The 25,639-nt window shown below is 35.5% G+C and overlaps 1 long non-coding RNA gene across 9 annotated transcripts; it reads left to right on the forward strand.

The window, feature by feature from the left end:
* Window positions 1–2,637: 2,637 nt before the first annotated feature.
* On the forward strand, window positions 2,638–25,639 carry LOC129925867 (uncharacterized). 9 transcript variants are annotated; one of them, XR_008777604.1, is made up of 12 exons: window positions 2,639–2,745; window positions 5,921–6,035; window positions 7,008–7,118; window positions 8,511–8,645; window positions 9,592–14,662; window positions 14,896–15,100; window positions 15,770–15,883; window positions 17,072–17,230; window positions 21,526–21,664; window positions 21,901–21,990; window positions 22,636–22,725; window positions 24,059–25,639. It is a non-coding gene; the product is annotated as an uncharacterized LOC129925867 (long non-coding RNA). The 9 variants fall into 9 exon arrangements; XR_008777606.1 differs by lacking the exons at window positions 2,639–2,745; window positions 5,921–6,035 and adding an exon at window positions 6,061–6,203 and having other exon boundaries at window positions 9,592–9,804; window positions 13,339–14,662; XR_008777603.1 differs by lacking the exons at window positions 2,639–2,745; window positions 5,921–6,035 and adding an exon at window positions 6,059–6,203.

Here is a 25,639-nt window from a genome sequence, read left to right on the forward strand (position 1 = left end):
TTATCAATTACAGACGTTACTTCAAAAAGACGCTCTACTCGTTTCATGTGTGTAGTCATGCTTGTTTTTTTTGTTTTTGTTTTTATACAGAGCAACTTTCATGTTTAGGCCAAAGCATGCCCAGTGCGTTACGGTCCAGTTTCGTTTGTGGACCAGTGGGAGAGCGGGTATATGAGAGGTTTTCTGGCGCTCAGTAAACAATCTTCTGCTCGAGTCGGGTTTTGAACTCAAGCCCCCCCCCCCCTTTTTGATAAACAGCCAGCCGAAACCTCTCAGCCACACATCGCAGTGATTAAAACCGAGACCAATCGTTATAATAGGACTCAACACTGACCTGCGACGTCACAACGCGTGGGCTGGTCAATGACTCGTTGCCACGTCGAACAGACCGGTGACGTGACAAGGAGCTATTGGTCTCCACTGCTCATAGTTTGCAACGTTGCAGGTCAGTGCTGAGGCCTTCTATGACGACTGGTCTCGGTTAAACTCTTGCTAAGTCATTGGTTATCCTGGAAATCTTATGTACTTAGATCTTATCCACTTCAAGTCACTTATCTTTTTGGAACATAATTGTTTGTGTTGACATAAAGTTATTGTCACCTACAATAAAGGTTTATAACATATTGTAACGAATGTAACAAGTTGTACTTATTGTATTTCTATAGTACCTTGATAATCTTAGATGCTAGGGTATCTTGTATAGTGTATTACTAATACGAGGTCGATTGCTAAGACATACCTCACGTCACAAAGAAATAACCAACAGGATCAATGCACAGCAACAAGTTCACTGGAGATGAAAATAGAGTAACAAACTCTAATACAGACTGGGCCACAGTCGAGTCAAAAAACGATGTTATCCCTTCAAGAGCTTAGCAGTAATTGTCCTGCAAGTCTACAATAATAATCTCTAACCCAATGCCTGTGTCGTAACTATAAAATGTCGCTTTCAAGGTCTGTCTACTACAGTGGGTTCCTAAACTAAGTATCTAACAATATGTAGTTACTTTCTGCTGTATGTAGATGATATCAGATACACATACGAATTTTTTTATGAAACTCAGGAATATAGAGTCTAAGACTCTCTTTTTTTTATATTTTTACTGGAAATTTGTTGTCATTACAAGGGCACTTTTTTTTAAAATGAAGCTGAAAAGTAATATTCCACTACAGAGAACGGACAAAGGGAAGTTCAGTGAGTGACTGCCAGCAGAGGTCTTAATCCCTTTCATGTTCCCAATTTAGAATGATTGAGAACGTATCCATTTTTTTTTTCAATTATTCAAATTATTGAATAATTGGGAGTAACACTTTTATTTTCATTTTGTAGGAAGAAACTCTTGATGAGGGCTTATTGAATGATTGATAGTTTATTTTTGTAGGGCGTTTTTTTTTTGTAGGAAAAAAATGAGTTAACAATCTCGTTGCGTTGTATTTTTCAGACTCTTGTGTTGTGAATAACAATGCTTACCGGCAGGGAGAGATTTTTACACTACCTGGTTTAACGTCTTGCATTAAATATCGATGTGACCATAATGTAGCACTTTTAGTTGACGAAGGTCAGTATACATCTCATACACTTCCTGTGCTGTTGTCTCAGTGCCACCTGTCCTGTTGTCTCAGTCTTACCTGTCCTGTTGTCTCAGTCCTTCCTGTCCTGTTGTCTCAGTCCTACCTGTCCTGTTGTCTCAGTTCTTCTTGTCCTGTTGTCTCGGTCCTACCTGTCCTGTTGTCTCAGTCCTACCTATCCTGTTGTCTCAGTCCTTCCTGTCCTGTTGTCTCAGTCCTACCTGTCCTGTTGTCTCAGTCCTTCCTGACCTGTTGTCTCGGTCCTACCTGTCCTGTTGTCTCAGTCCTTCCTGTCCTGTTGTCTCAGTCCTACCCGACCTGTTGTCTCAGTCACACCTGTCCTGTTGTCTCGGTCCCATCTGTCCTGTTGTCTCGGTCCCTCCTCTCCTATTGTCTCTGTCTTACCTGTCCTGTTGTCTCGGTTCCATCCGTCCTGTTGTCTCAGTCCCACATGTCCTGTTGTCTCAGTCCTACATGTCCTGTTGTCTCAGTCCTACCTGTCCTGTTGTCTCAGTCCTACCTGACCTGTTGTCACCGTCTTTCCTGTCATGTTGGCTCAGTCCTACCTGTCCTGTTGTCTCAGTCCTACCTGTCCTGTTGTCTCAGTCCTTCCTGTCCTGTTGTCTCAGTCCTACCTGTCCTGTTGTCTCAGTCCTTCCTGTCCTGTTGTCTCAGTCCTTCCTGTCCTGTTGTCTCAGTCCTACCCGACCTGTTGTCTCAGTCACACCTGTCCTGTTGTCTCAGTCCTCATTGTCCTGTTGTCTCAGTCCTACCTGTCCTGTTGTCTCAGCCCTTCTTGTCCTGTTGTCTCGGTCCTACCTGTCCTGTTGTATCAGTCCTACCTGTCCTGTTGTCTCAGTCCTTCCTGCCCTGTTGTCTCAGTCCTACCTGTCCTGTTGTCTCAGTCCTACCTGACCTGTTGTCACCGTCTTTCCTGTCATGTTGGCTCAGTCCTACCTGTCCTGTTGTCTCAATCTTTCATGTCCTGTTGTCCATGTCCTATGTGTCCTGTTGTCAATCGGAGTTCATATCTCCCTCTCTCTTTCGCAGGTTGCGAGATGAATGAAATGTGCTCTGACGTAGGTAGTACTTGGGTGAAGGACTGCAGGACGTATAGGTGTACCAAGATTGTACAGGCTGACTCCAGCAAATATTCAATCTCTCTGGAAAGTTCTCGTAAGTAGGCCTGCATCATTACTTGTCTGTAAACTAAGACTGAAGTTCATCGTCTTAAAGACTTTCTGTTTCCGGACCCTCTTTCACAATATACTTAAGCAGAACATGAAAAAAAGAAAAAGAGGGAATCGAAAAATCTAAATACCAATTTATGAAATGTCCTAGATAAGTTTGTTTCTCTGCATATTTCGGGTGTTTCTTTATAACATTCTAGCCCATTCCCAAACTTGTTTTCTTATCGGAACACTTCGCACATTCTGAGTATTTAGCGGAAAACTGTGCTTTATTTATTGTTTTTAGAGATTGTTCACGTGATGGCCTACTAGTTAATTATTCCAGTAATTCATGGAAGACATATTCAGGCCTCGCGGAACACAGTTTGGGAGACACTGTTCTAGCCCACTCACTAACCGTTATGTACACACCCCGTTTGTCTGCGTGTTCACTAGAATAACTCCATTGCTAGTCACAGTCCTGTCTTTGGAATGTGACCCCCAACTGACCTCTCCCGCGTTGTCTTATGCTTCGCTATTTTAGAATGTTTTATTTACTATTATTATTTCTGTTTATAATCTAAGTTATTTATTTGGGTTTCTAGTTATGTTTTATTTCATTAAATTAGATTTATTTTATTACTGGGGAAGGGAATGATAACGTGTTTATTTTTGTCCTGTCTTTATTTTTATTGTCACGTGACCTGGTCTTGAACGAGGCTGGATGACCTGGTAGTTATTTTTAAATATCATTCTGATGTCCTGAGCTATGTGTTCGTGATTAATATACATATACACAACTATAACAAAGCCACAACTAGAGCAGGGGTCGGCAACCTTTTGAGTCGGAAGAGCCAAAAATTACTATTTACCAAATTTCAACGTTTTTAAAGAGCCACTACATTTTTTTCTTCCGAACATTTCGTTAAGAATTCTTTCAACTGACGATGGTAGAGTGCTTTTAAACAAGTTGCTGTTAAAAATCTTGATTAACAAATTCATGACCTCAACTATTTCGTCCGGAGATGTTTGGACACAAAGCGCTTCTTGGTATATTATGCAGTCATACGTAAAAATTTCATGGTTCAATTTTGCGCCAAAGAATTGTAGTTGCCCCTTTATTTTTTCCTGCCATACTTCTGGCTCCATCAGTTGCTACTGAAACGATTTATTTATATCGCTTTTATTGTCTTCAATGTATTTTCGCACGACATTAGCTCTATCTTTTACTCTGGTTTGTCACGAGAGCGTTAGCAATCCTATATGTTCTTCTTTTGGAACTTGGGAAGACATATACCTGACAAAAATACCAATTTGTGCCGTGTCTTTTATGTCGTAAGACTCATCTATATCAAGTGATAAGGCAGAAGGAAAGTTGAATATCTTCCACCTGCAAATATGTTACATTTCAAGACATGGAGAGGGGTGCGCTGAAAAGCGAGTACAAGTGGCTGAGAGATAGAATCGAATCAGAACAATTTTTAAAAGTTTTTTTACAATAAATTATATAATATTTGCGCATGGAACTAAAGAGCCGCAGCTTAACGTCCAAAGAGCCGCATGTGGCTCGCGAGCCGCAGGTTGCCGACCCCTGAACTAGAGCAGTACATCGCGACAGGGCTAAACCAGCGTCAACAGTCGAGACTCAGCCATATTACCTAGACAACGACCAGTTGAAACAGGCGCCAGAACACTGCTCACGTCATCAGCCGTCTTGTAACACCAACACCTCCCGCAGGACATTAAGGAATGGCGGGGACAATGGTGCGAATCCAGGACCATCAAAATGACTGTCCAGGGGGGTGCATACCACACGACCAGCCAGCCATTCAAGGATGGTTGATAGCGTGTTTAGCCACTACCAGCAAAGTTAAATCTCCTTGTGCGAAAACCAAAGTTTTCAGCTCAAATGCAAAAAAATCTTTAAATACACTTAAGTAGGCCTAAATAGAGAAAATAAAAGGCATTTAACATAGGATCCAGTTACGGATAAATTGTTTTAGAACGTGTGTGCCAACAGGACTTTGAAGTAATGTCTCAATAATCTACAGGTTCTTAATGATAAAAGAGATTATTATGATGTCGTCCATTTCTTTTAAGATTGTATTCGATTTCTAAAGCTATAAATACTAATACGGCATTATCATTCCGCTCTTGACAGCGCGGTGCTGCCACTTGCGTAACATTCTTCAAAAGGGTCCTTCGATGTAAAGTTTTACCGACTTAACTGAGTCACTTTTGTTTTACAAGTTCACTTGTCGACCGGCGGCGTAGAATACGCCGCTCTTTTGCAGGGCCGGCCTTAGGCCACTGCAACCTATGCGACCGCAGTGGGCCCCGCACTTTCATAGGACCCGCGCTAATTCTAGGTGTATAAATTATTAAATTAAACCATATTATAACTTAAAACAGATGTCCCGTGCCCTCCTGTCGAGTTACCAGGAGCTCCTGGAGAGTGATCTTTCCTTAACTTAACTCTTGCTTCTTGTCCAAACTCTTGAGGGAAGAAGAGAATTATAGATATAAATGTGGTTGTGTACATGTGTTTTTCATGCTCTTTTTATAAGACTGTCCAAGCGGCGCAACTATTTAGATGACACGATGCCTTGCCAACAAATTAGTTCAAATGTTACCATGGTAGCAGATTTAGCATTGTGACGTTGTAGCATAATAATTAGCCAAGATCCCTTTTTTTTTTTAAAGTTTAAAGCTGTTAACTTTGTATGGGAAAAATATCCGCTGTGCGATTTTCTTTAAATGGGTCTATATAAAAGTTAATGGGCGTGGCCGCTGAGTGGCTTCCAAACCTAGGAGTCTCTGGTTCGAATTTCGGTGAAGACTGAGATTTTGATTATTAGGGCGCCCACCAGTCCTCCCAACTCCAATGGGTACGTGACATTAGTTTGTGAAAGTAAAGGCTGTTGTGCTGGCCACGCGATACCCTTGTTAACAGTCGGTTATAGAAATAGATGACCTTTACATTATCTCCTCTATAGATAGCAATGTCTGAAAGGGATTCTTTTATAGGCCTATATGCATTATTCTTTGTAACTATAACAATCTAATTAGGGAACTGGTATCTTTTCTTTGACCTGCTCTGTGCTAGTGTGGAAACTGAGACCCTTGTTTCATATGCACTGTGCTAGTTAGATAGTGTAGAACAGTATTTGCTTTTGTTTCAGGTGGCTAGATAAACTTGGCCAGTCTGCGCTACACGGAAATACGCGAGTCTATCGATTTAACATTTGGGGAGGGAGTTACTCTCTGCTGGACCGTGTAACATTTTTACCTAATCCTGTAAGTAGCTTTCGTTATATTTTTTGTTCCCTTTCGTTTCACTGTATTACTTTTGTAACTGAAGTTAGGCAACTCTGTTAATGTCACAGTAGATTTTCTGTAGTGATTATCGATGTTAACTCTTTAAATATTCTGTTTATTGCGTTGTTAGTATGCCTACTTTGATATGTAAGTAGTTTTTTCATTCTTAAAATATACAGCACATCTAGATATGTCTTATCTTATATTATAAAGACGTTACTTCAAAAAAGAAGATGATTGCGTCCTACGCGTCATGCATATTAACCTAAATTCTGCCAAGTCACTGGTTTTCCTGGCTAGCTCAGGCAACCCATTTCATGCTCTAAGAGTTCTAGGGAAGAAGGAGCATTTGTACAAATGTGTCCTAGTGTAGGGAACGAGGAATGTGCTTTTATCTTTGTGTCATTCTTAAAATAAGAACTAAGCAGGCCAATAGCCAAGAAATGTTTAGGTATAGACAGTATAGTTATTTAATAATCACCTTTCTTCACCTATCCCTTAGTCTGTTGGACCGTTGGGGTACCACACAAGATCTGTTGATCTTCTTTGTCCATTGCCTTTGATACAATCTCTTTCAATGTCTGACCCTTCCATTCTTTTATGTTGTCTTCCCGCTTTCTCTTCCCGGCTCTTCTTCTTTAGATGTAATAGTGTACCTTGACCTATCCCTTACCTAGTCTATAGGACCGTTGGGGCACCATGCAAGACTTGTCGACCGTCATCGAGACATCGAGGAAGAGGTTGTCAGGGAGCAGGTTTCCATGCTGCCTTTATGAGATCAGCAACACAAAACTCAGCTCAAGTCGGGATTCGACTTAGCCCCAATGTATGACGCTCAGCCCCACCAGTATAATAGTGTAGCATAGTTTTAAATGGTTTCATTTACTTAAGTTAATTCTCTCTATGCTCACGACAAATATGATGTACCTGTTTTGATAACGTTTCGTACAGGATTACTATTTGACGTTGTTGTATAAAAAAACTGTTAGAAGGACACGTCTTTAATGCGTCATCAGACTCTCCTTACATCCGGGCATACGCTAACTGTGCCAAACCTCAAGGGTAAATAATTTCCAAATATTCGTCTTTTTGTTAAATTAAGTGATAAAAAAAATATCAGACCTAGAAGTAACTAAGGAGAAGTAATGAAGTTCATGAATAAAACTGTATATAAAGTCAACAAATCTGGAGACGGTCTGAAAGGAAGTTATAGAACTATGAATTGACTAACCCAGAATCATATCATTATCAAATTTATGAATTTGAAGGGGATTGGTCGGTGTAAACAGTGCTGGGTTTACCAATGGGCAACATAAACCTTTAGCTTAGTGCCCCCACTTTCTAGGAAACCCCAAAATAAAATATTTCCAGGGATAGTTCAGTTAAATTTTATTATGCTGATTACAAGGGCTTCTTATCTTAAATAGATTATAACCTTATCAAGTCTAAATCTGGTCCTATGTGTACGAAAGTTCTTCATACCGACACTTTGTGTTCTAACACTCGCAAAAAAAAAGGATCTATAGCGGTAGGGTATTAGACGCTATAAATATTTTTTATGCCATCAGTCTCAGAATATTACAAAGGACTCAATTAAAGGACTCAATTTGTCCATTCCCGTTCTCCACACTAATATTATTCTTGTTTTTTTTTTGTGTGTGTGGTGTAAATGTAAAGGAATATCAATTTGGTTTTATTAATTGTAAGAATTCATTTGATCCCTTTTGAGTGCAGAGAAATGACAGTGATTCAAAATATCATTCCTTGCTCTCTCATCGCACTCTCAAAAAAAAAACACACTATATTTTTGATGCTATTAGTTTTTTTTAGAGCCCTCCTAAAAGAAGTTGAATTCTTTAAAAATACAAAGAGTCCTATTTTTGGGCTACTTCTATGTATACTTTATGCATAGAATGCGGCCTGTTGGGAAAATATCGACAATAAAACACAAGCTTTAATAGAAAGCTTTCAGTTCTTCTGGTTCAGGTGGCGAATCTGTCAAAACCGCGTCTTAACAAGCGTTTTACAGGAAAAGGGAATCTGCGTACAAAATTTCTGGCGATTTCCTAACGGCAGTTGATGAGATCTCTTGATACATAAGTGATTGGTATATGATAATTATATTAAAGATAAATATAATGAAACGTACATCAACCTTGTGTTTTCGGACACTAAAGTAGTTTTTTTTTAATAATCGCTTTTACATAGAGCATCTTTCATGCTTATATCTGTTCAGTGCGCTATGGTCCAATCTCTTTTGTGGAACAACGAGGAAGAGGATGTCAGAAAGAAAGCTTCCGTGTTGCCTTTAGGAGCTCAGCAAACACAGCTCAGCTCAAGTCGGCTTCGACCTAGCCCCAATGTAGCCCCACCAGTAGGCCAACGTTACTTTCAGTTCTAATGTATCCATTGCTAGGATTCTAAAATATAAACTGTACCAAAATGTTCTATTAGATACAAGGTTGGTGCCTTGGTGATTTACATGTTGAATGTCAAGGACGAGCCAGTGGTCATCAATCTACCACAGTTTGGTAGTCAAGCAAAAGACGTTTATTGGTTTACTTCAGGTGCCAAAGATGTACTAAGCCAGTAAGTTTCAATCAGTTATAGACGCAAGTTTATATTTCCTCAAAGCAAAAAAAGATGTGACGGTTGTATGGTGTAGGACTTGTTTCTGGGTAAACTGAAATTGGGATGGGACAAAGGAAACTAACCTTTGACTTACCTGAATCAGGCCTACCTTATTCGGGCAGAGCGTTTTATGGGCATAGTTTCCCTTTCAGACCTTGTGGTCTATAGGGCAGATGATGTTAAGATTATCTGATTTTGTGGCCTACGGTTAACGAGGGTGTCATGTGGTTAGTACAAAGCCTTTACTTTCCCCAACTAATGTCAGATATCCATTAGAGCTGGGTGGACTCAGAGGCGCCCGAAATTAAAAATCCTAGTCTTCACCAGGATTAAAACCCGGGATCCCCAGTTCAGAAGTCAAGCGCTTTACCGCTCAGCCACCGCATCTCCTTTATGGGCATTGCGAGTAGATAAGTATGATTATGATTTTAAAAGCTTCGTATTTATGTCATTAGGGGTTTCCCACATCGTTTTTGGTCAATAATGTCGATTACAAATTGTTTGCTTTTTGTAATAAAATCACTAAACTTAGAAAACCTTCAGGATAGAAGAATTAAATTTAAAGTAGCAATTAAAAAAAAAAAACTAATAAAATACTCAGAATGACACAAAGCTAAGGCGCATTCCTTGTCCCATATGCTAGGACAAATGTGTACAAATGCTCCTTCTTTCTTAGTGCTATTAGATCATGGCATGGGTTGCCTGAGCTAGCCAGGAACACCAATGACTAGGCAGAATTTAAGTCATTGGTTATAGTGCATGAAAAATAGTAATGAATCAAGCGGGCCTTTTGCGAATGTATAGAAAAATTTAAACAGTATTCTATAAATGTGCCTTCACGAAATATCTTGTTAAACATTTTAAAGCAAATTGACTTTGTGCGCTGGTTTTCTTTTCCAACCAGAGCCATCAAACTCAATGACGTCATAATGGACAGCTCGGGAGATTATCTTCAGCCCGAAAAACATTCGTGAGCCAATAGAAATGCCAGCATTAAGTTACGGCTTTATTGTCATTCCTGAAGCCAATGTTGAAAGGTGTCATGATCAGCCCCCGGCAACAAAAGTTGAATCTAGAGAATCAGTGGCGAAACATACCAAACACTCACACTCTACTGGTATCAGCACTAGATTAGAAATGTGGTTTTTCAAACTCTGTTTGCTTTCGTACTTCAATGTTATTTAACGAGAATCTCGCTAGTTAGCGTTTTGTTGACGACACAACTAAACACTGATTTTTTTATATTAGAAGTAAAAGTAATATTTATATAATGAGTGTTTAGTTTAAAATGTAGATTGAAAAAAAAAAATGACATGCTAAGATACTTTAACAGCTTTATCAGTTTCATTTGTTTTTAATATAATATAACATATTAATAATATAATATTACTTTTTTATATCAGGGGAGATTATTAAAACGGAAGTGAACAACTGCGTTATTTTTTAATTTTTTTTGTGTGTATGTAATAGGCGTACAGATTATGCAAATTGTGTTTTTGTTTTGATTCTTGTTTTTTTTTAAAACCTGTTTCTGCGAAAGTACGAAATGATCTTTATAAAAAAATATTTTCTCAAATAGTGATGATAGTGTGTCAGAGTCAAGGTAATTGGGCTTAGATTTATTGTATTAAAATGAAAAAAAAAAAAGATATTGTTGTAGATTGTGATTCCTTAAAAGATGAATCATAAACAAGAAAATAAAAAAAAAATACTTTAAAAAAAAAAGAGTACTCACATTAGTTAGTTTGGATAAGCCATGTAATTAAATTTATTTATTAAATAATTTATAAAGAAAAAGGTGGTAACGACCTGAATTGGAACTCATGGGCCAGATATATTTTAGTTTAAAACCCTCCAACAGATGATGCAACGCTTCAAGAAACACCAGGGATGCATTAGGAATAAGATATATCTAATAGGAATAATTGTAACTGTAGAATACGCCAACAAAAGTTGAATTCCTAAATATACATCAACGATAAAAACTGCATTATAGTGTACTCCTATTTATTTAATCACAAAACTCCTGTCCCGGGCACAATGTAATAAAGGTTAATTCACGTGACAATAACAAGTGTCTAGTCTACAGGGCATTAAGGTCAACGTCTTCTCCCTTTCTTTATATTTAGCTTTGTAATTGTTATACTATTTGAAATGGTCATACACATTCCTCCCCCAGTCCTCGATGTTTCACCTAGACTCGGCCAGCTAATTATCTTATCTTATCTTATATAATACATACGTTACTTCAAAAAAGAAGATGATTACGTCCTACGCGTCATGCATTTAGTCATGCATATTAACCAATGACTTAAATTCTGCCAAGTCACTGGTTTTCCTGGCTAGCTCAGGCAACCCATTCCATGCTGTAATAGCACTAGGGAAGAAGGAGTATTTGTACAAATTTGTCCTAGCATATGGGACGAGGAATCTGCCTTTATCTTTGTGTCTTATTTAATTAAATTTTGTTTTGTATTTGAAGATTATGGTTCAGTGTTTTATGTATTATTGCTACTTTACTTTTGAGCCTTCTGTCCTGAAGGCTTTCTAAATTTAGTGATTTTACTAAAGGTGTTACTCTAGTCAAATGTGAATATTCGTTTGTTATGAATCGCACTGCTCTATTTTGTGTCTGTTCTAGTTTCTTAATGTTTTCTTGAGTTGAGGGGTCCCAAACAGAGGATGCATATTCTATTATTGGCCTAACCAAGGTTAAATAACATTTTAGTTTTATGTTCTTATTTGATTTATAGAAATTTCTTTTAATAAATCCTAATGCTTTGTTTGATTTTTTTTGTAGTTTCATCAATATGTGGATTCCATGACAGTTTTTCATTTATTATAACACCTAGGTATTTTGCGTTTTTAGTCTGTGTTACTGGTTTGCCATGAATAAGATAAGTGGAATTAATTTGTTTTAGTTTTTTTGTTACTCTTAACAACTGACATTTTTCTGGGTGGAAAGACATGCTCCAATTTGATTCCCATTTCTGTAATTCATCTAATTCTCTTTGTAAAATATCTCTTCTAAGACAGTTTTCCCAAAGTGTGTTATGCGATCCTAAGGGTTACAGAAAGAGTTATAAAGGAGTGCGCGTTGTATTGTTTCATTTGTGACTTTTTTAAAATACATATTTATTTTGTTCAGTTATTAGAGTAAATGAACAGTCAAGAACTTTTCAAGCACAAAAATGACAAATTAAAAAAATAATGAATGCAGAGAGAAGAATGTAAAGACTATAAAGCGAAGGTGAGAAAGTAGAGATGAAAATGTGGATTTGAAAGTGCGAAGATAAGAATGTTAATGTGGGAATGTGAGTAAAATGTGGAGATAAAATTGTGGAGAAAAATGACAGTAGCACTTGCAAAACTCGAAACAATTTGATAAGTCAAAGGCATAGCGATCGACACTAAATTCAGACCGTTCTTCTAGCGCTGGCCTGGGTTATTTAAGAACGGGAAGTTGAAAATTGTGCTGACCAAAAAAAAAAAAAAAAGCGACATTCAGAGTAATTATGAAACAGTATGTCAAACGGCAATCTCTTCTCCATGTAACATGAAGTTCCTTTTTTAACTCTTTCTCTCCGTAATTATTATTTTTTAATTCCGATAGTATTATTCATTTTGTTCATTTGTATTTCACTATCCTGTTATGATTAAGCTTCAATAACTTTTTTTGATTATCAGAAAATGTTATAGTTGGTATTGAATTCTAGGAGACTGCATGCTCTTTTTACACAACACACATTAAAGTTTATAAATCCAAAAACCAATTAAGTTTAATGGGATTCAAATCGACGTTGGCATCGTCAATTAAGAGAGAAAGAGTTAAAATGAAAAATAAGCTTAAAAATGACTAAATATAAATTTTAAAATAAAATAAATATTGCTCGTTCTTTTGTCGGGTCTCGCTCTAACACTAACACAGTAGTAACACAACAAATTTGTCAACATCTTCTTATCTTATCTTATATAATACAGACGTTACTTCAAAAAAGAAGATGATTACGTCCTACGCGTCATGCATTTAGTCATGCATATTAACCAATGACTTAAATTCTGCCAAGTCACTGGTTTTCCTGGCTAGCTCAGGCAACCCATTCCATGCTCTAATAGCACTAGGGAAGCAAGCATAAGTAGAAATAAGCCTATCATCTTGTATGTAGACATACCATTATCAGGTATTTAAGCATCAAAAAGTTTGTAGACATGAACAATAACTAGACTTCAAAAAATGTCTGTAATCATAGGATATCAACTATTTTCTTCCTTGTAAATACATTTTTGTCTATACAAGTTGTATTTTTCAACATAATATGTAGTGAATTTATAAAGATGTTGTCACTTATACTTATCAACTGTATCTCTCCTAATTAACGATACCATCGTTGATTTGACACCATTAAATTTAATTAATTTTTGGTTTTATAAACTTTATTTTTTTTTGTTATATAAAAAGAGCATGCATTCTCATATAATTCTATACCAAAAGTAATGTTTTCAGGATAGAATGTACAAATGTGAAAAATGAACAATTCAGTCAGAACATGGAAAAATAATTACGGAGATAAAGAATTAATACTCTTACGTGATATGATTGACTGGTTTTGTTATTAGCATCTTATGAACTTACAATTTTTTTATATTTCAGATGTTTTAAAAGCCCATTGGTATGTCTATATTTTTCTATACAATAGCAGTCATCCATAAATCTTATTTTACGGACTGATACGCAAATGAACTACCAAATATCAAGCATATTAAAGTCTGAACAGTTAAACCTCCAATCAAAACATACTTTGAATGTCATATCAAATTCGAAGTAGATTGAATGACACGACACAGTTATCATGCGAGAGCAGGAAAGACGTTCACTCGTCTCAGAAGGGACAGGCCAGGACTCAACACATGTACACAATGACAAGCTTGAGAAACGGCAACTAAGTGGCCATGACACCAGGAACACTGACACTGCAATATCTGTTCTTGATATTATATCCTTAATATATCCTTTAAGTGGCAGGCTGATTGTAACTGTTGGTTTGTGTGTATCTTTAGACATCACATGATCCTTCTTCCCAATATAATATATATAGATCTAGGTCTTTGTTCTGAACTCACATTTTCTTACATAGGTAATACAGCCAAAAAAAAAAAAAAAAGGTTAAGAGTAAGATCACAGACCTACATAATCTAGATTAGATTTTCGAAACGCGACATATTTTGTTATCTCTATGGAAACTAAAAGGAAATAAGTTATGATTATATCATAGATTTGCGTGAATATATTTCTGAAGTTGTGATTAATAGATCTATCCACTTCTAGACTAGATCTATTTTAAATCCGCGAAATGGGATTGTATTATTTTTAAACTTTAAAAACTAAAGATCATTATTTTTCTGAGACGTAACTACAAAGAGTAAGACTAAGAGTGATAATGATATCCTGGAATGCTGGATTAAGTTTAAGATCCAAAAGGCCAAGGTGAATTCCCTTCTAACTTCTTCACAACACAAATTGTCGTATTAGATCTAGATCTATAAGATGAAACCATGTTGGTCATTAGTCATTGATGTTTAAAATTGTAATAGCCTACTACTAGAGTCTCAGTCTATCTACTATCTAGTAAGCCATAGAGTTGATAAAGTAAGCTTACACTGTTACACTAGAAACAAACAGATAAGTTTAAAAGTCAGGCCACTGATTTTAGAGATTTAATGTTATTTAATTAAGATTCAAAACATAAATGAAAAAATTACAATGAGACTAATAAAGCTTAAACTGACCCCATGGTACCAAACACAGGATTTTTTTTATAGTACTGGTAACTGAGGAAGGTTTATTACAGGCATGAGTTTGATCTTTTTGAAACTAATTCCTAAAAAAAAATGTTTCCTAGGCAACTTCAAAACTATGGTACTTTGTCAACTATCCAGAGATTCAGGGAATGAAATCTTAGACTTATTTATTTAAGGTAAATTTTAGAAAAATAGTAATTTCTTGATTTTGATTTTAAAACTGCTTTTTTCTATGACATATTTATTATAAAGTGTTTTTTTTTCAGTTAAATTAAACTGATGCAAACAGTATTTACTTATTAACTTTGACTTACTGATTATCTATGATGAGTCTGGAATTATTATGTGTGCAGGATCTAAATTGTGGTGACCCATTCTGATTATTGTAAAAATGTTTTACATGTTTCAGATGTTACTTCAGAGTTGAAAACAACTACATTTTAGCTTGAACGTCCCACAAGAAGATGTGGGGTGGCAGCACGCAGGGGTCTAACCTAGGATCATGGAGACCACCAAACGATAGACCAGAGTGTATATGATTAATTGAGTAGACAAAGAAAGGATGGATTACTGGAGCTAAAAGAAGGCATAATTTAACAATAGACTACTTTGGGGTAAGTTTCCGTAGCTGCACCTACACTTTCTATGATCTTATGTATTGTTTTCTCTAGACTGTTTTTGTTTTTTTGTTGGTCTCTATTACATACACGGTTAGTTCATAATATAAAGATATTTATATTTAACTCTATATGAAAAAGTTTATGTTAATATGTATTACAAGTGCTATGCCCCTTTGCTTGGGTTTGAAATGCCCTCTGTGGCAAATGAGTTAGCCTTAGTCAAGATAGCAACATAATAAACAACATTCTTGAAAATGAACTCTACAAAACGAATATTTGTTCTAGTTTCTACTAGCCTTAATTAACAGTTGACTGTCTAGATTTTACTTTTCTGTTGAATGAAATTTAGATGTTTATTTATTTATTATTTTTCTTTGGTTTATCATAACATAAAGCTTGCTCAGTGCTCAGTTTAAGCTCTTTGGGGAACATGTGGGGAGAAGCAGTATTTGGGAGAAGATTTCCATGCTGTTTCCAACCCTTACTTAACCCTTTCTGCAACATAGCTCAAGCCAAATCTAAATTGAAAATTTATGAAAATGTATGGTGCTTACTGGAATTCTAAATCCAGCCCCCTTGAAAGGTAGCCAACTGGTGTATGCCCCTCAGCCCCACAGGGACTTTGTATAAATCTAACAACTAATTTTAATTTATCTTCATCAGATATGGAATGAGAGAGGCTATAGTGTTGATTATATAAATATGTAGGTCTCAGCTGGGGCTGCACAGCCATGGGAAATACTGCATTCCTAACTTATCTTAGGACTTATTATAAAGGTAATTGTCTACATTTTATACTATACTATCTTTATAAGACATACTGTATAATAATACTTAGTTTGTATATTTTTGGAAAAAGTGAAGATCTTTGTTTTTACCAGATCATATTGTATGTATCTGATAGTTGTCAAAGAGTTAAAGATTAGTTTCTTGTCATCAAAAGGCATTACTTATTCTATAGGGAATCATTGTAGAAATGATATAAAAAGTATTCTGACTTTTAATGAATATTGACATTTTTTCTCAAGTGATTATAAGGACAATCTTCTATAACTTTTAAACTTTCAAAATATTTTTTGAATATATAATAAACCAGATGGTTCATAAATAAATTGATTATTGAAATTCAACAGATTGTATATTTAGGGTCATATTTTCCAAATCATTTTTGTTTTTGAAATTATTAGTTCTGTTAGAAGGCCTGCATACAACATTTACCAGACATCTTTGTTATCTCTCTCTTTGCAGACTTTGAGAAATGCATTAGATTTAAATGGCTTTTAAAAATATTTTAATTATAGCACATGATGGAGGATGGGATATTGCTCATGACATCTTAAAAGATAAACAAAAAAAATGAGCTAAATCTGTTTATGCTATTGGGTATGTTGGTTAAGTTTTTTACTCCCCAAAACTAGTGATGATGAGATAGAAACAGATAAAAAGACACCACATAATTATTTTCAATTTTCCCTAATGCCATTAGAGAGGGGGAATGGGATGCCTCAATCAGCCAGGAAAACCAATGACTTAGTAGAGTTGAAGTAACTTATTAACATGCATGACTAGATTGATCATGAAATGCATAGGACATAATTATATTCTATTTTGAAGTAATGCCTGTAATCTAGAAGATATGAAGATTGTGTTTGTCCTGTTCTTTTTGGTCTTCCTCTGTGCCTTGTGTCTGTGGGTTCCCATCTGAAGCCTGAATAGCTCTTTTGTTGGCATTTTTATTTTAGGTGTAACTTGTGTATTGTTCACTATTTATTAAGTTTTGAAAGTGGCTTAGTTTGGAAAGACCTAATCAACTTTCTAACAAACAGCTCTGCTAGCTTGTAGACATCTAGGTGAACATATAAGGATATCTAGCATGTAATGAATTCTATGAAACTTTTAAAAGAATAAGTATATTATTATGAGGTTGTTTTTAGAATAAAGGCATATATTAATATATTTAAATAGTTTGTACATTTTGGAAAGTGTTATGCAAAAGTGATTCTGTGCTGCCATTATCCAAGGACATATGATTCTCTGGAGGCTTACATCACTGGAAAAAGTCTTTGGGCCCCTGAAGATTACAGTACATGTAATGCTGCAAAAGGAGGAGGATGCTGGGCCAGGGTAAACACTCCATAACATAATGACATAGTGAATGAAATAACATTTTATTTTAGTGTATAATAGTTGTAATTTTAGTCTAAAATATTTAAATAAATGTTACAGTATAAGCCAGTTCCTGAATTAGCTTGTCACAATGCACATTCAGCCAAAGTTAAAAATTCTTGAATAAAGTTATCTCTATTGTGCTTAAGCTAGCTATATCCTGTATAGTCAAAAGATTGGCAGCAATTCTCTCTGCAAATGATGATGTGCTGGTTCATAATGGAACATTTGATTTTTAATGGGGGGGGGGGGAAGACTTGCTAAGTGGTTAAGTGCAACTGCTTTTAAGCTAGAGTTTTCAGGTTCAAATCTTGGTGAAGATTGTTTTTGAATTTCAGGATCTTAGAGTGCCTCAAGTCCATGCAATTCTAATGACATTAGTTGGGAAAGTAAAGAAGGTTTATCATTGTGCTGGCCATATCATGATACCTTTATAACTGTAGGCCACTGAAACAGATGACATTTACATCATCTGCCCTATAGATTCATCATCATCATCACTCCTTTGAGTTCCTTATGGAACATAGGGCCTCGACAAAAACACGCCACTCTCCACGGTCTCTTGCTAGCTTTTTGATGGTGTCCCAGCTCTTCCCGGTCTTCTCTGCTTCTTCAAGTACACTGCGTCGCCATGTTCTTTTTGGTCTTCCTCTGCGTCTTGTTCCCTGGGGGTTCCACTCTAAGGCCTGCCTAGCTCTGTTGCTGGTATCTTTTCAAAGGGTGTGACCAATCCATCTCCACTTCCTCTCTAAGATCTGCACTTCTATATTTTTCTGTCCACTCATCTCCCACAGTTTGGTGTTTTCTACTTTGTCATACCAGTGTATTTTTAGGATATTTCTCAGGCATCTGTTGATGAAGGTCTGTATTTTTTTTGTTGTGGCTTCAGTTGTTCTCCATGTTTCAGAACCATACAGTAGGACAGCCTTGACATTAGAGTTAAAGATTCTTAGTTTAGTCTTGTTTGAGATGTAAGGAGATTTCCAGGTTGGTTTTAGCTGTGTAAATGTCTGACATGCTAGATTTATATGGCGTTTAATGTCTTCATCTGTTCCACCTGATATACTGACTACACTCCCAAGGTATATAAAATTTTCTACTTGATCTATTGTCTGAGAATTCAATACTATGTCTCCACTTTGTTTATTGTTTACTTTAAGTACTTTAGTTTTTTGGTGGTTTATTTTGAGGCCTACTCTTTTTCCTACTTCGCTTAAAGCTGTGACCTTTTCTTGCATATCCTGTAGTCTGTGTGATAATAGGGCTATGTCATCAGCGAATTCCAGATCTTCCAGCTTTTGTATGAGAGTCCATTGGATTCCTTTCCCTGCGTTAGAGTAGGCTTCTTTTGTGACCCAATCCAGTACTAGAAGGAACAGGAGTGGTGAAAGAAGACATCCCTGTTTGACTCCTGTTGTGACTGGAAATTCCTCTGACAGCTTGCCACAGTGGGTTACTTGGCAGGTGAAACCATCATAAAGGTTCTTGATTATGGTTATTATTTTATTGGGGATCCCATAATGTCTCATTACAGTCCAAATAGATACTCTGTCGACACTATCAAAAGCTTTTTCAAAGTCAACAAAAGTTGCATAGAGAGGAGATTGCCATTCGACACATTGTTCTACAATTATCCTGAGTGTAGCTATTTGGTCAGCACAAGATCTCCCTTTTCTGAATCCGGCCTGTTCTTCCCTTAGGTGTTCATCACATGCTCCCTTTATTCTGTTTAGTAGGATTCTGCTAAAAATCTTGCTTGGTACTGAAAGTGATGCCTCCCCATTTCTCACATTGTGATAGATCTCCACTCTTTGGTATTTTTATTAGCAAGCCCTATAGATTGCAAGTTTTAAAAGGCATTCTTATTACATTTTAATCCGCAACTATTCTAAAAATTATAATCATTTTTTCAGACATTTTTTCTTTTCTGAGCCACTAAATTGATGATTATGTTAAATCAACAATTGATTTTAAAATAATATTTCTGATTTACTTTGATGCAAGAAAAGGCTAATATTATAAGCAATACTTACTATAGTCAAATTATGCACTTTTATAAAGTATGCTAAGCAGGCTTAAACAAAGCATAAAAAAAGAATATTTGCTATTGATCTTTTAGAAAATGGGGCTATAGAATATACAACTATCTATTTGTTATAATTTTAATGAAGGTTTTTTTGTTTTTATATTTTATCCTCAAATTTAAATCAAAACTATGTCAATAGCTATATGTCTTCATAAGTTATAACTAATTTAACATGTATTTATCTTTGGAATGTTTGTAAATTGTTTTACATGTTTCGGATGTCCCTTCAGAGTTGAAGATAGTTTACTTCCTAGTCCAAACCTCCCGCAGGGTGACGGGGGATGGGAGCAGGCAGGGTTTGAACTAGAGACCATCGATAAATCTGATCCAGCGCGCAAACTGCACGACCTGGCAGTCAGGATCGTTATCTGGGTAACTATTGTCTGATAAATTGAAATAATGATTAAGTCTAGAAGAAGTAAAACTATGGCATGCATCCTGTTTGGAACTATCTATTCACCTAAATTAATTCCACTAACTTCGATAGTAAAGCAGTTTACTTGCTATGGTGTGAGTCTTTTTTTTTAAAAAGATTAAAAAAAATGTAACATTTGTTGGTGCTTCTGCTCTGACACTGAAAAAAAAGTAGGTCTGTTGAAGTTAATGAATAATAAAAACAAAGAAGAATATCCAGATTATACATGATTACATTTTGTAGTGTCATTCAATAAGGAAATCTACTTGAATTGTAAGCATGTTTCTAACCCTAAATATTTACTATATAAATAAATTATGGCTTTCATATAGTGCTACTTTCATGCTTATAGCATGCTCAGAGCACTATGGTCCAATTTCATTTGTGGACCAGTGGGAGTAGGTTTTCTAACTGCCTTAAAGCACTCAGTAAACACAACTCAACTCGAGTTGTGTGTCGAACCTCTTGCCCCCTTCATAGGCAGCCAAGCTAAGCCAAGCTCAAGCGTAGTTGGCCTCTTGACCACGCTTCCTACTAGGCTCGATTGGTTACCTTGGTTGTGGAAAAGGAAATGTTTAAAGTTCTTGAAGTGTTCAGTATCCTCATTTTGTAATTAAACCTGATGCATGATGGACATTAATATTTTTACTTTATATTTTCATATGTTTCCAACTGTGAATTGCCTCTTACTTTAAAATTTAGCTCTAGCTGGATAACTTTGTGCAATAGAAAAATTATGTTTAGATTTTGGAAATTATAATTTATGTGCTACATCTTAAATTTACTATATACTTGTAGAACTATTGCTTGGAATCTAATTGCAAGTTTCTACTGTCGACTGTCATACTAGATATGGTCTTATGACTGCATTAGCACCGAAACTATAATGGAATCTAATTGCAAGTTTCTACTGTCGACTGTCATACTAGATATGGTCTTATGACTGCATTAGAACCGAAACTATAATGTTTGCCCCCCCCCCCTTCCCTCCCTTCATATGGAAAGCAGGTAAATCTTTCATTTAGAGCCAAATTATATAACCCTTACCGTATTTATACAATAAAAGTGTACTGAGCATGTTATAGTAGAAAGAAGACACATTATAGAAATCTTATATATAAGAATTTGGATACCAAGAAAAAAAATCTTTTCTCTAGTGAAACTAGATCTGTATGGATAATGGATTGCTTTTAATCTTTAACAATACAGCCAATCAACCTTACTGGTACATCTGGTAACAGGTACATCTCTTATGACTAAAATCACCAGTGTGTGTGTTTTGTATCAAGGATATGCATGTTGTTGGTTTTGAAAAAAATGTTTGATGTGACTGCCAAGGCTTTTTACAAATCTTTTGTATGTGTGTATGTGGTTTTTTTTTCTATTTTTTTAAATTTTGTATTGTAATCGGAATTCTTAAATGGTGGGAAAAAAATGTAAACCACTATTTTGACTGTCAAAAACAGTAAACCTAAAAAAAATGAATTTTGTAGTTTTAAACAAATTGAATCACACTTATAACATATATAAAATATAGATTTATAACATATTGAATCACACTTATAATACATACAGGCTGGCTGCCTGGTCGTGTGGTATATTGTTTGGACTTCTCGATGGTCCTGGGTTAATACCCTGCCTGCTGTCATCCTGCTGGAAGTTAGGACTAGGAAGTAAATTATCTTCAACTCTGAAGGAACAACTAAAATATGTGAAACATTTTACAAACATTTTTTTGTCTTCCTTTCTCAGCACATACAACTCAATTTACTTCTATTGGCTGGAAATATTTAAAGCATGACAGTGGCGTAGGTAAATTACCAAATAGTGGATCTTATGTTGGATTGATCAGCCCTGATGAACTGACCTGACCATTGTAATTGAAACCATAGTGAGTAATAATTTCTTAAAAGCACTCTTCTTACCTCCCTCCCCTCCCCTTAAGATTCTAAAGAAAAAATTTGTCAGCATGTTACATTACTAGACTGTAAGACTCTTTATGACATATCTGTCAGACATACCTACAGGTTGGAAAACTTATCTATTTGACATACCTAGATGACATATTAACTCTGATTAATAAAAGAAAAAAGTTTTTCAGACACAATCACTTTATTTGTATTTCAGACTCATGACCACTCTATCTGTATAGGTCCTGGTATACCCTGGGATGATGTTCACCCACAACTTTTAACTTGAAATCTTAAAGGAAGTTTGGTAAGTATATTTCATTAGATTCTTCTGCTTAAAATAATTTATAACAATAAAGAAAAAGTTAAAGACTGCTATTGCATGAGGCTTGTATTTAAAAAAAAAAAAAGAAAATATAATTACTGACAAATGAATTCAAAAGTTTGATGTCAGCTGGCAGAATATGAACCTGGCACCATTATTATTATTATTATAGCTTTTATATAGCGCTACTTTCATGCTTATAGCATGCTCAGAGCGCTTTTTGGTCCAATCTCATTTGTGGACCGGTGGGGGGAGGGGGTATCTAGGAGTTGGTTTTCCGTGCTGCCTTTGGGCGCTCAGTAAACACATCTCTGCCCTAGTCAGGTGTCGAACCTCGAGCCCCCTTCTAGGTAGCCAAGCCAAGTTCAAGCGCACTTGGCCTCTCGACCACGCTTCCCACCATTGTGAAAGATAATCCAGTGTGCATACTGCACAACCAGGCAGCCATCCAGTCTTAAAAAGAATGTGTTAATTAATCATTTTATTTAGTTTTAAATTAGACTGTTTTATGTTTTATTTGTATCTCTTTTCTATGGACTTTCTTTTGTTTTAACAATAATTTATTACCAGTTATATAAATTTAGTAAAATGTTTGCAGCTAAATATCACTACCATTGTTATCTTTAGGCTAAACTAACAAGCATGAATGTCTGGTACAGTAAGATAGGGTTAATGGTCAACCTGACATTATGGTTCATTCATTTGGGACAGCTAATGGTGAGTCAATTCTATTTTTAAATATTAAATTAATCTGATGAATTCCTTTGACTCTTTTTGTATTACGTATCAAACTTGGCAGTGAAACAAAGACCAAGGAAAAGAAGCATAACTTAATTTATTTAGGTGATAGAGTAGCAGAGTAGGCCTAAAGTGTCTAATGCAGAACATTCTCAGGACATAAGCAATGTATTCGTATCTTGTACCTTTGCTGAAATGTTAACAGACAGAAATTTAAAGAAGGGAATCCACCTGGGAAATAGTTTAAAGAGTGTTGGTAGACAAAAAGATTTGAAAAAAATAACCATAGACTTGCAATGAAAAAAAAAAGAGCCTACTGCTGTGCCACATCAGTTGGTTAAAAGAAAGACTTAGCAAAAGAAAATCTGGAGATGCTTTAGTAATAAATAAGTCAGCACTTTAATATTGTATTCATATATATATATTCATATTATCACATTCCATCTTTCACGGTTTGTGTCTGGCTTGATGAAGTCTACAAACTGACCACTATATCTACTGGACAAAAAGGATCATATTCTGACCCCGTCCCTCCCAACCATTTCCTCTGCCTCATCTTGATGACTTTGAAGGTATACAATTTTTGAGAAAAAAATCACAAAAAAAAATTAAAAAAATGAAGGCGCCATGGTTAAACAGTTAAGCGCTTGGCTTCCAAACCGTGGGTCCTGGGTACAAATCCTGGTGAAGACTAAGATTTTTAATTTCTGGATCTTTGGGCGCCTCTGAGTCCACACAGCTCTAATGGGTACCTGATATTAGTTGGGGAAAAGTAAAGGCGGTTGGTCATTGTGCTGGCCACATGACACCCTTGTTAACCGTAGGCCACAGAAACAGATAACCTTTATATCATCTGCCATCTCTTATGTCATGAAAAAAAATTATTAGAAGAGTTTATGACATTATGCTGATGTCACATGTTGATAGATGAATTCCCAAAACTTTTATGTACATAGAGCTGTTGAAAAAGGCAATTAGAGTTGAACTTAGTCCAACATAATTATTCCTTGAATGAAATTGGCTTTTCATTGTGAATATTTTTGTCCATTGCCACTGCAGAGAACCAAAAATGTAATGAAACTTTTTATTATCTCCTGCAATTTTAAAACTAACCTATTAAAATACTTTCTGTTAGTAAACTGAGCTTGAGAAAACATTATATAAAATGAATTAGACTGATACTTAAAAAAACTAAGCTTACTCTGTGTTGCTCAGAATCCTAAACATTTCTCTTTGAAACTTTTTGGAATGAATCTTTTAATGATTAAAGCTGTGGTATATAAATAAGATGTAATTATTTTTATTTTTTTAGGGTACAAATGCACTTGGAGCTTTTGATGGTGTTCTGTTCAATGCAACAATTCCCACATCTCCAGCAGCTGGCTTTGCAGCTATTGGCGCAGACAGCTATGGCTTGGATGATTTTGATAATTATCTGCTTCCGCTCTTCAAAACTCAAACGCACGTCTGCCATGTTGCAGTTAATTCCTTGCCACTCCGGTACTGTGTGTGGTACAGAACCACCTTCACATTTATTTTTCTAATTAGACATTAAGCTTTCCATGTGCTGAAATTTAGCAGCAAATTGTCTATGACAGTTCAAAGTGTGTATACATTTTTTTGGGCGCACCCTGTATATATATTGTATTCAGTGATTTTTTACCATTTTCTAATATTAGTTTGTTAGCTCAATAACTATTAACCTTTTAGATTATCTTTCGTAATGTTAAGACTAGAAAACAAGATCTCAAAATTATATTTAGGATGATGATTACAATTACTTAGATAAAATAATTATAAAACAAAAGTTAGATAAAATAATTATAAAACAAAAGTTAGATAAAATAATTATAAAACAAAAGTTAGATAAAATAATTATAAAACAAAAGTTAGATAAAGACATAATTATACAATGTTTATGTTTTGTATGTTCATAAAAATGTGTATAGCAGTGTTATGGAGTGTGTGTGTGGGTGTTTCCAAGGTAACGTTGAGAAATTAGCGATTGGTTGGTGGATATGCAGTGAGGATGGTGAAATTACAAAAATGGTCTAGTGTAATGCAAATTACCCAGGGATCTGAAACTGTACAGACAGGTTTTTTGTAGTGAGTTAGATTTTGTTTAAAATACCATTTTATATTATTGCTACTAGATTTATTTCATTTCATCTAGGTTAGTATTAGGGTTAGTGTTATGTTGTAATAAAAGTTATATTTAGTTTTGTTTCATAAAAAGAAGATTTTTCAAGTTTCACAATTAAATATATATATATATATCCAAGCAGTAGTTCTCACCAAACTTTCATACACTGGCAGAACTACCTTAAAAAAATGTTCTGCTGGAGGCTGGTGTGGGTAGTATAGAAGAAATACTTATTCAACAGCTGTGATAGGTTGGAAAATTATCCCACATGGGGGGCGACTGCATGCCAAATCGTATCTTCAAGGATGGCGTAACGGGGTACTCCTGTAAGCACTATAAAGATTAACTCAGGCACCTTTTTGCCATAGAGGAAAGTAGGTTGTAATAGGGTTTATGAAAACACTGCACTCATCTTTTATCTTCAGCATCATTATTATTATTAAACCATTACTCAAATTTTGCTTTGTTATTTTGCCATGTAGCGATTTACTGCTGCTGGGGTGAACAATGCTTAAAAAAATACAAATATGCTGTGTTTTTACTTTGGCCCAGCTGTGGCTCCCACATTTATGTCTTTTGTATTTTTCTATACCAGTTCTGTTACTGTGCAAATGCAAAAAAAAAAATGCAAGTTGTTGCACTATTGATATTTTTTATATTCATTTTTTATTTATATTATTAATTATTTATTATTATCTAAGCATCTGTTTGTATTTGAGCTGGGTAATGAATAAAGATTCTAAAATTTAA

The sequence above is a fragment of the Biomphalaria glabrata genome, chromosome 4 (assembly GCF_947242115.1).
Source record: "Biomphalaria glabrata chromosome 4, xgBioGlab47.1, whole genome shotgun sequence".
Lineage (NCBI taxonomy): Eukaryota > Metazoa > Mollusca > Gastropoda > Planorbidae > Biomphalaria > Biomphalaria glabrata.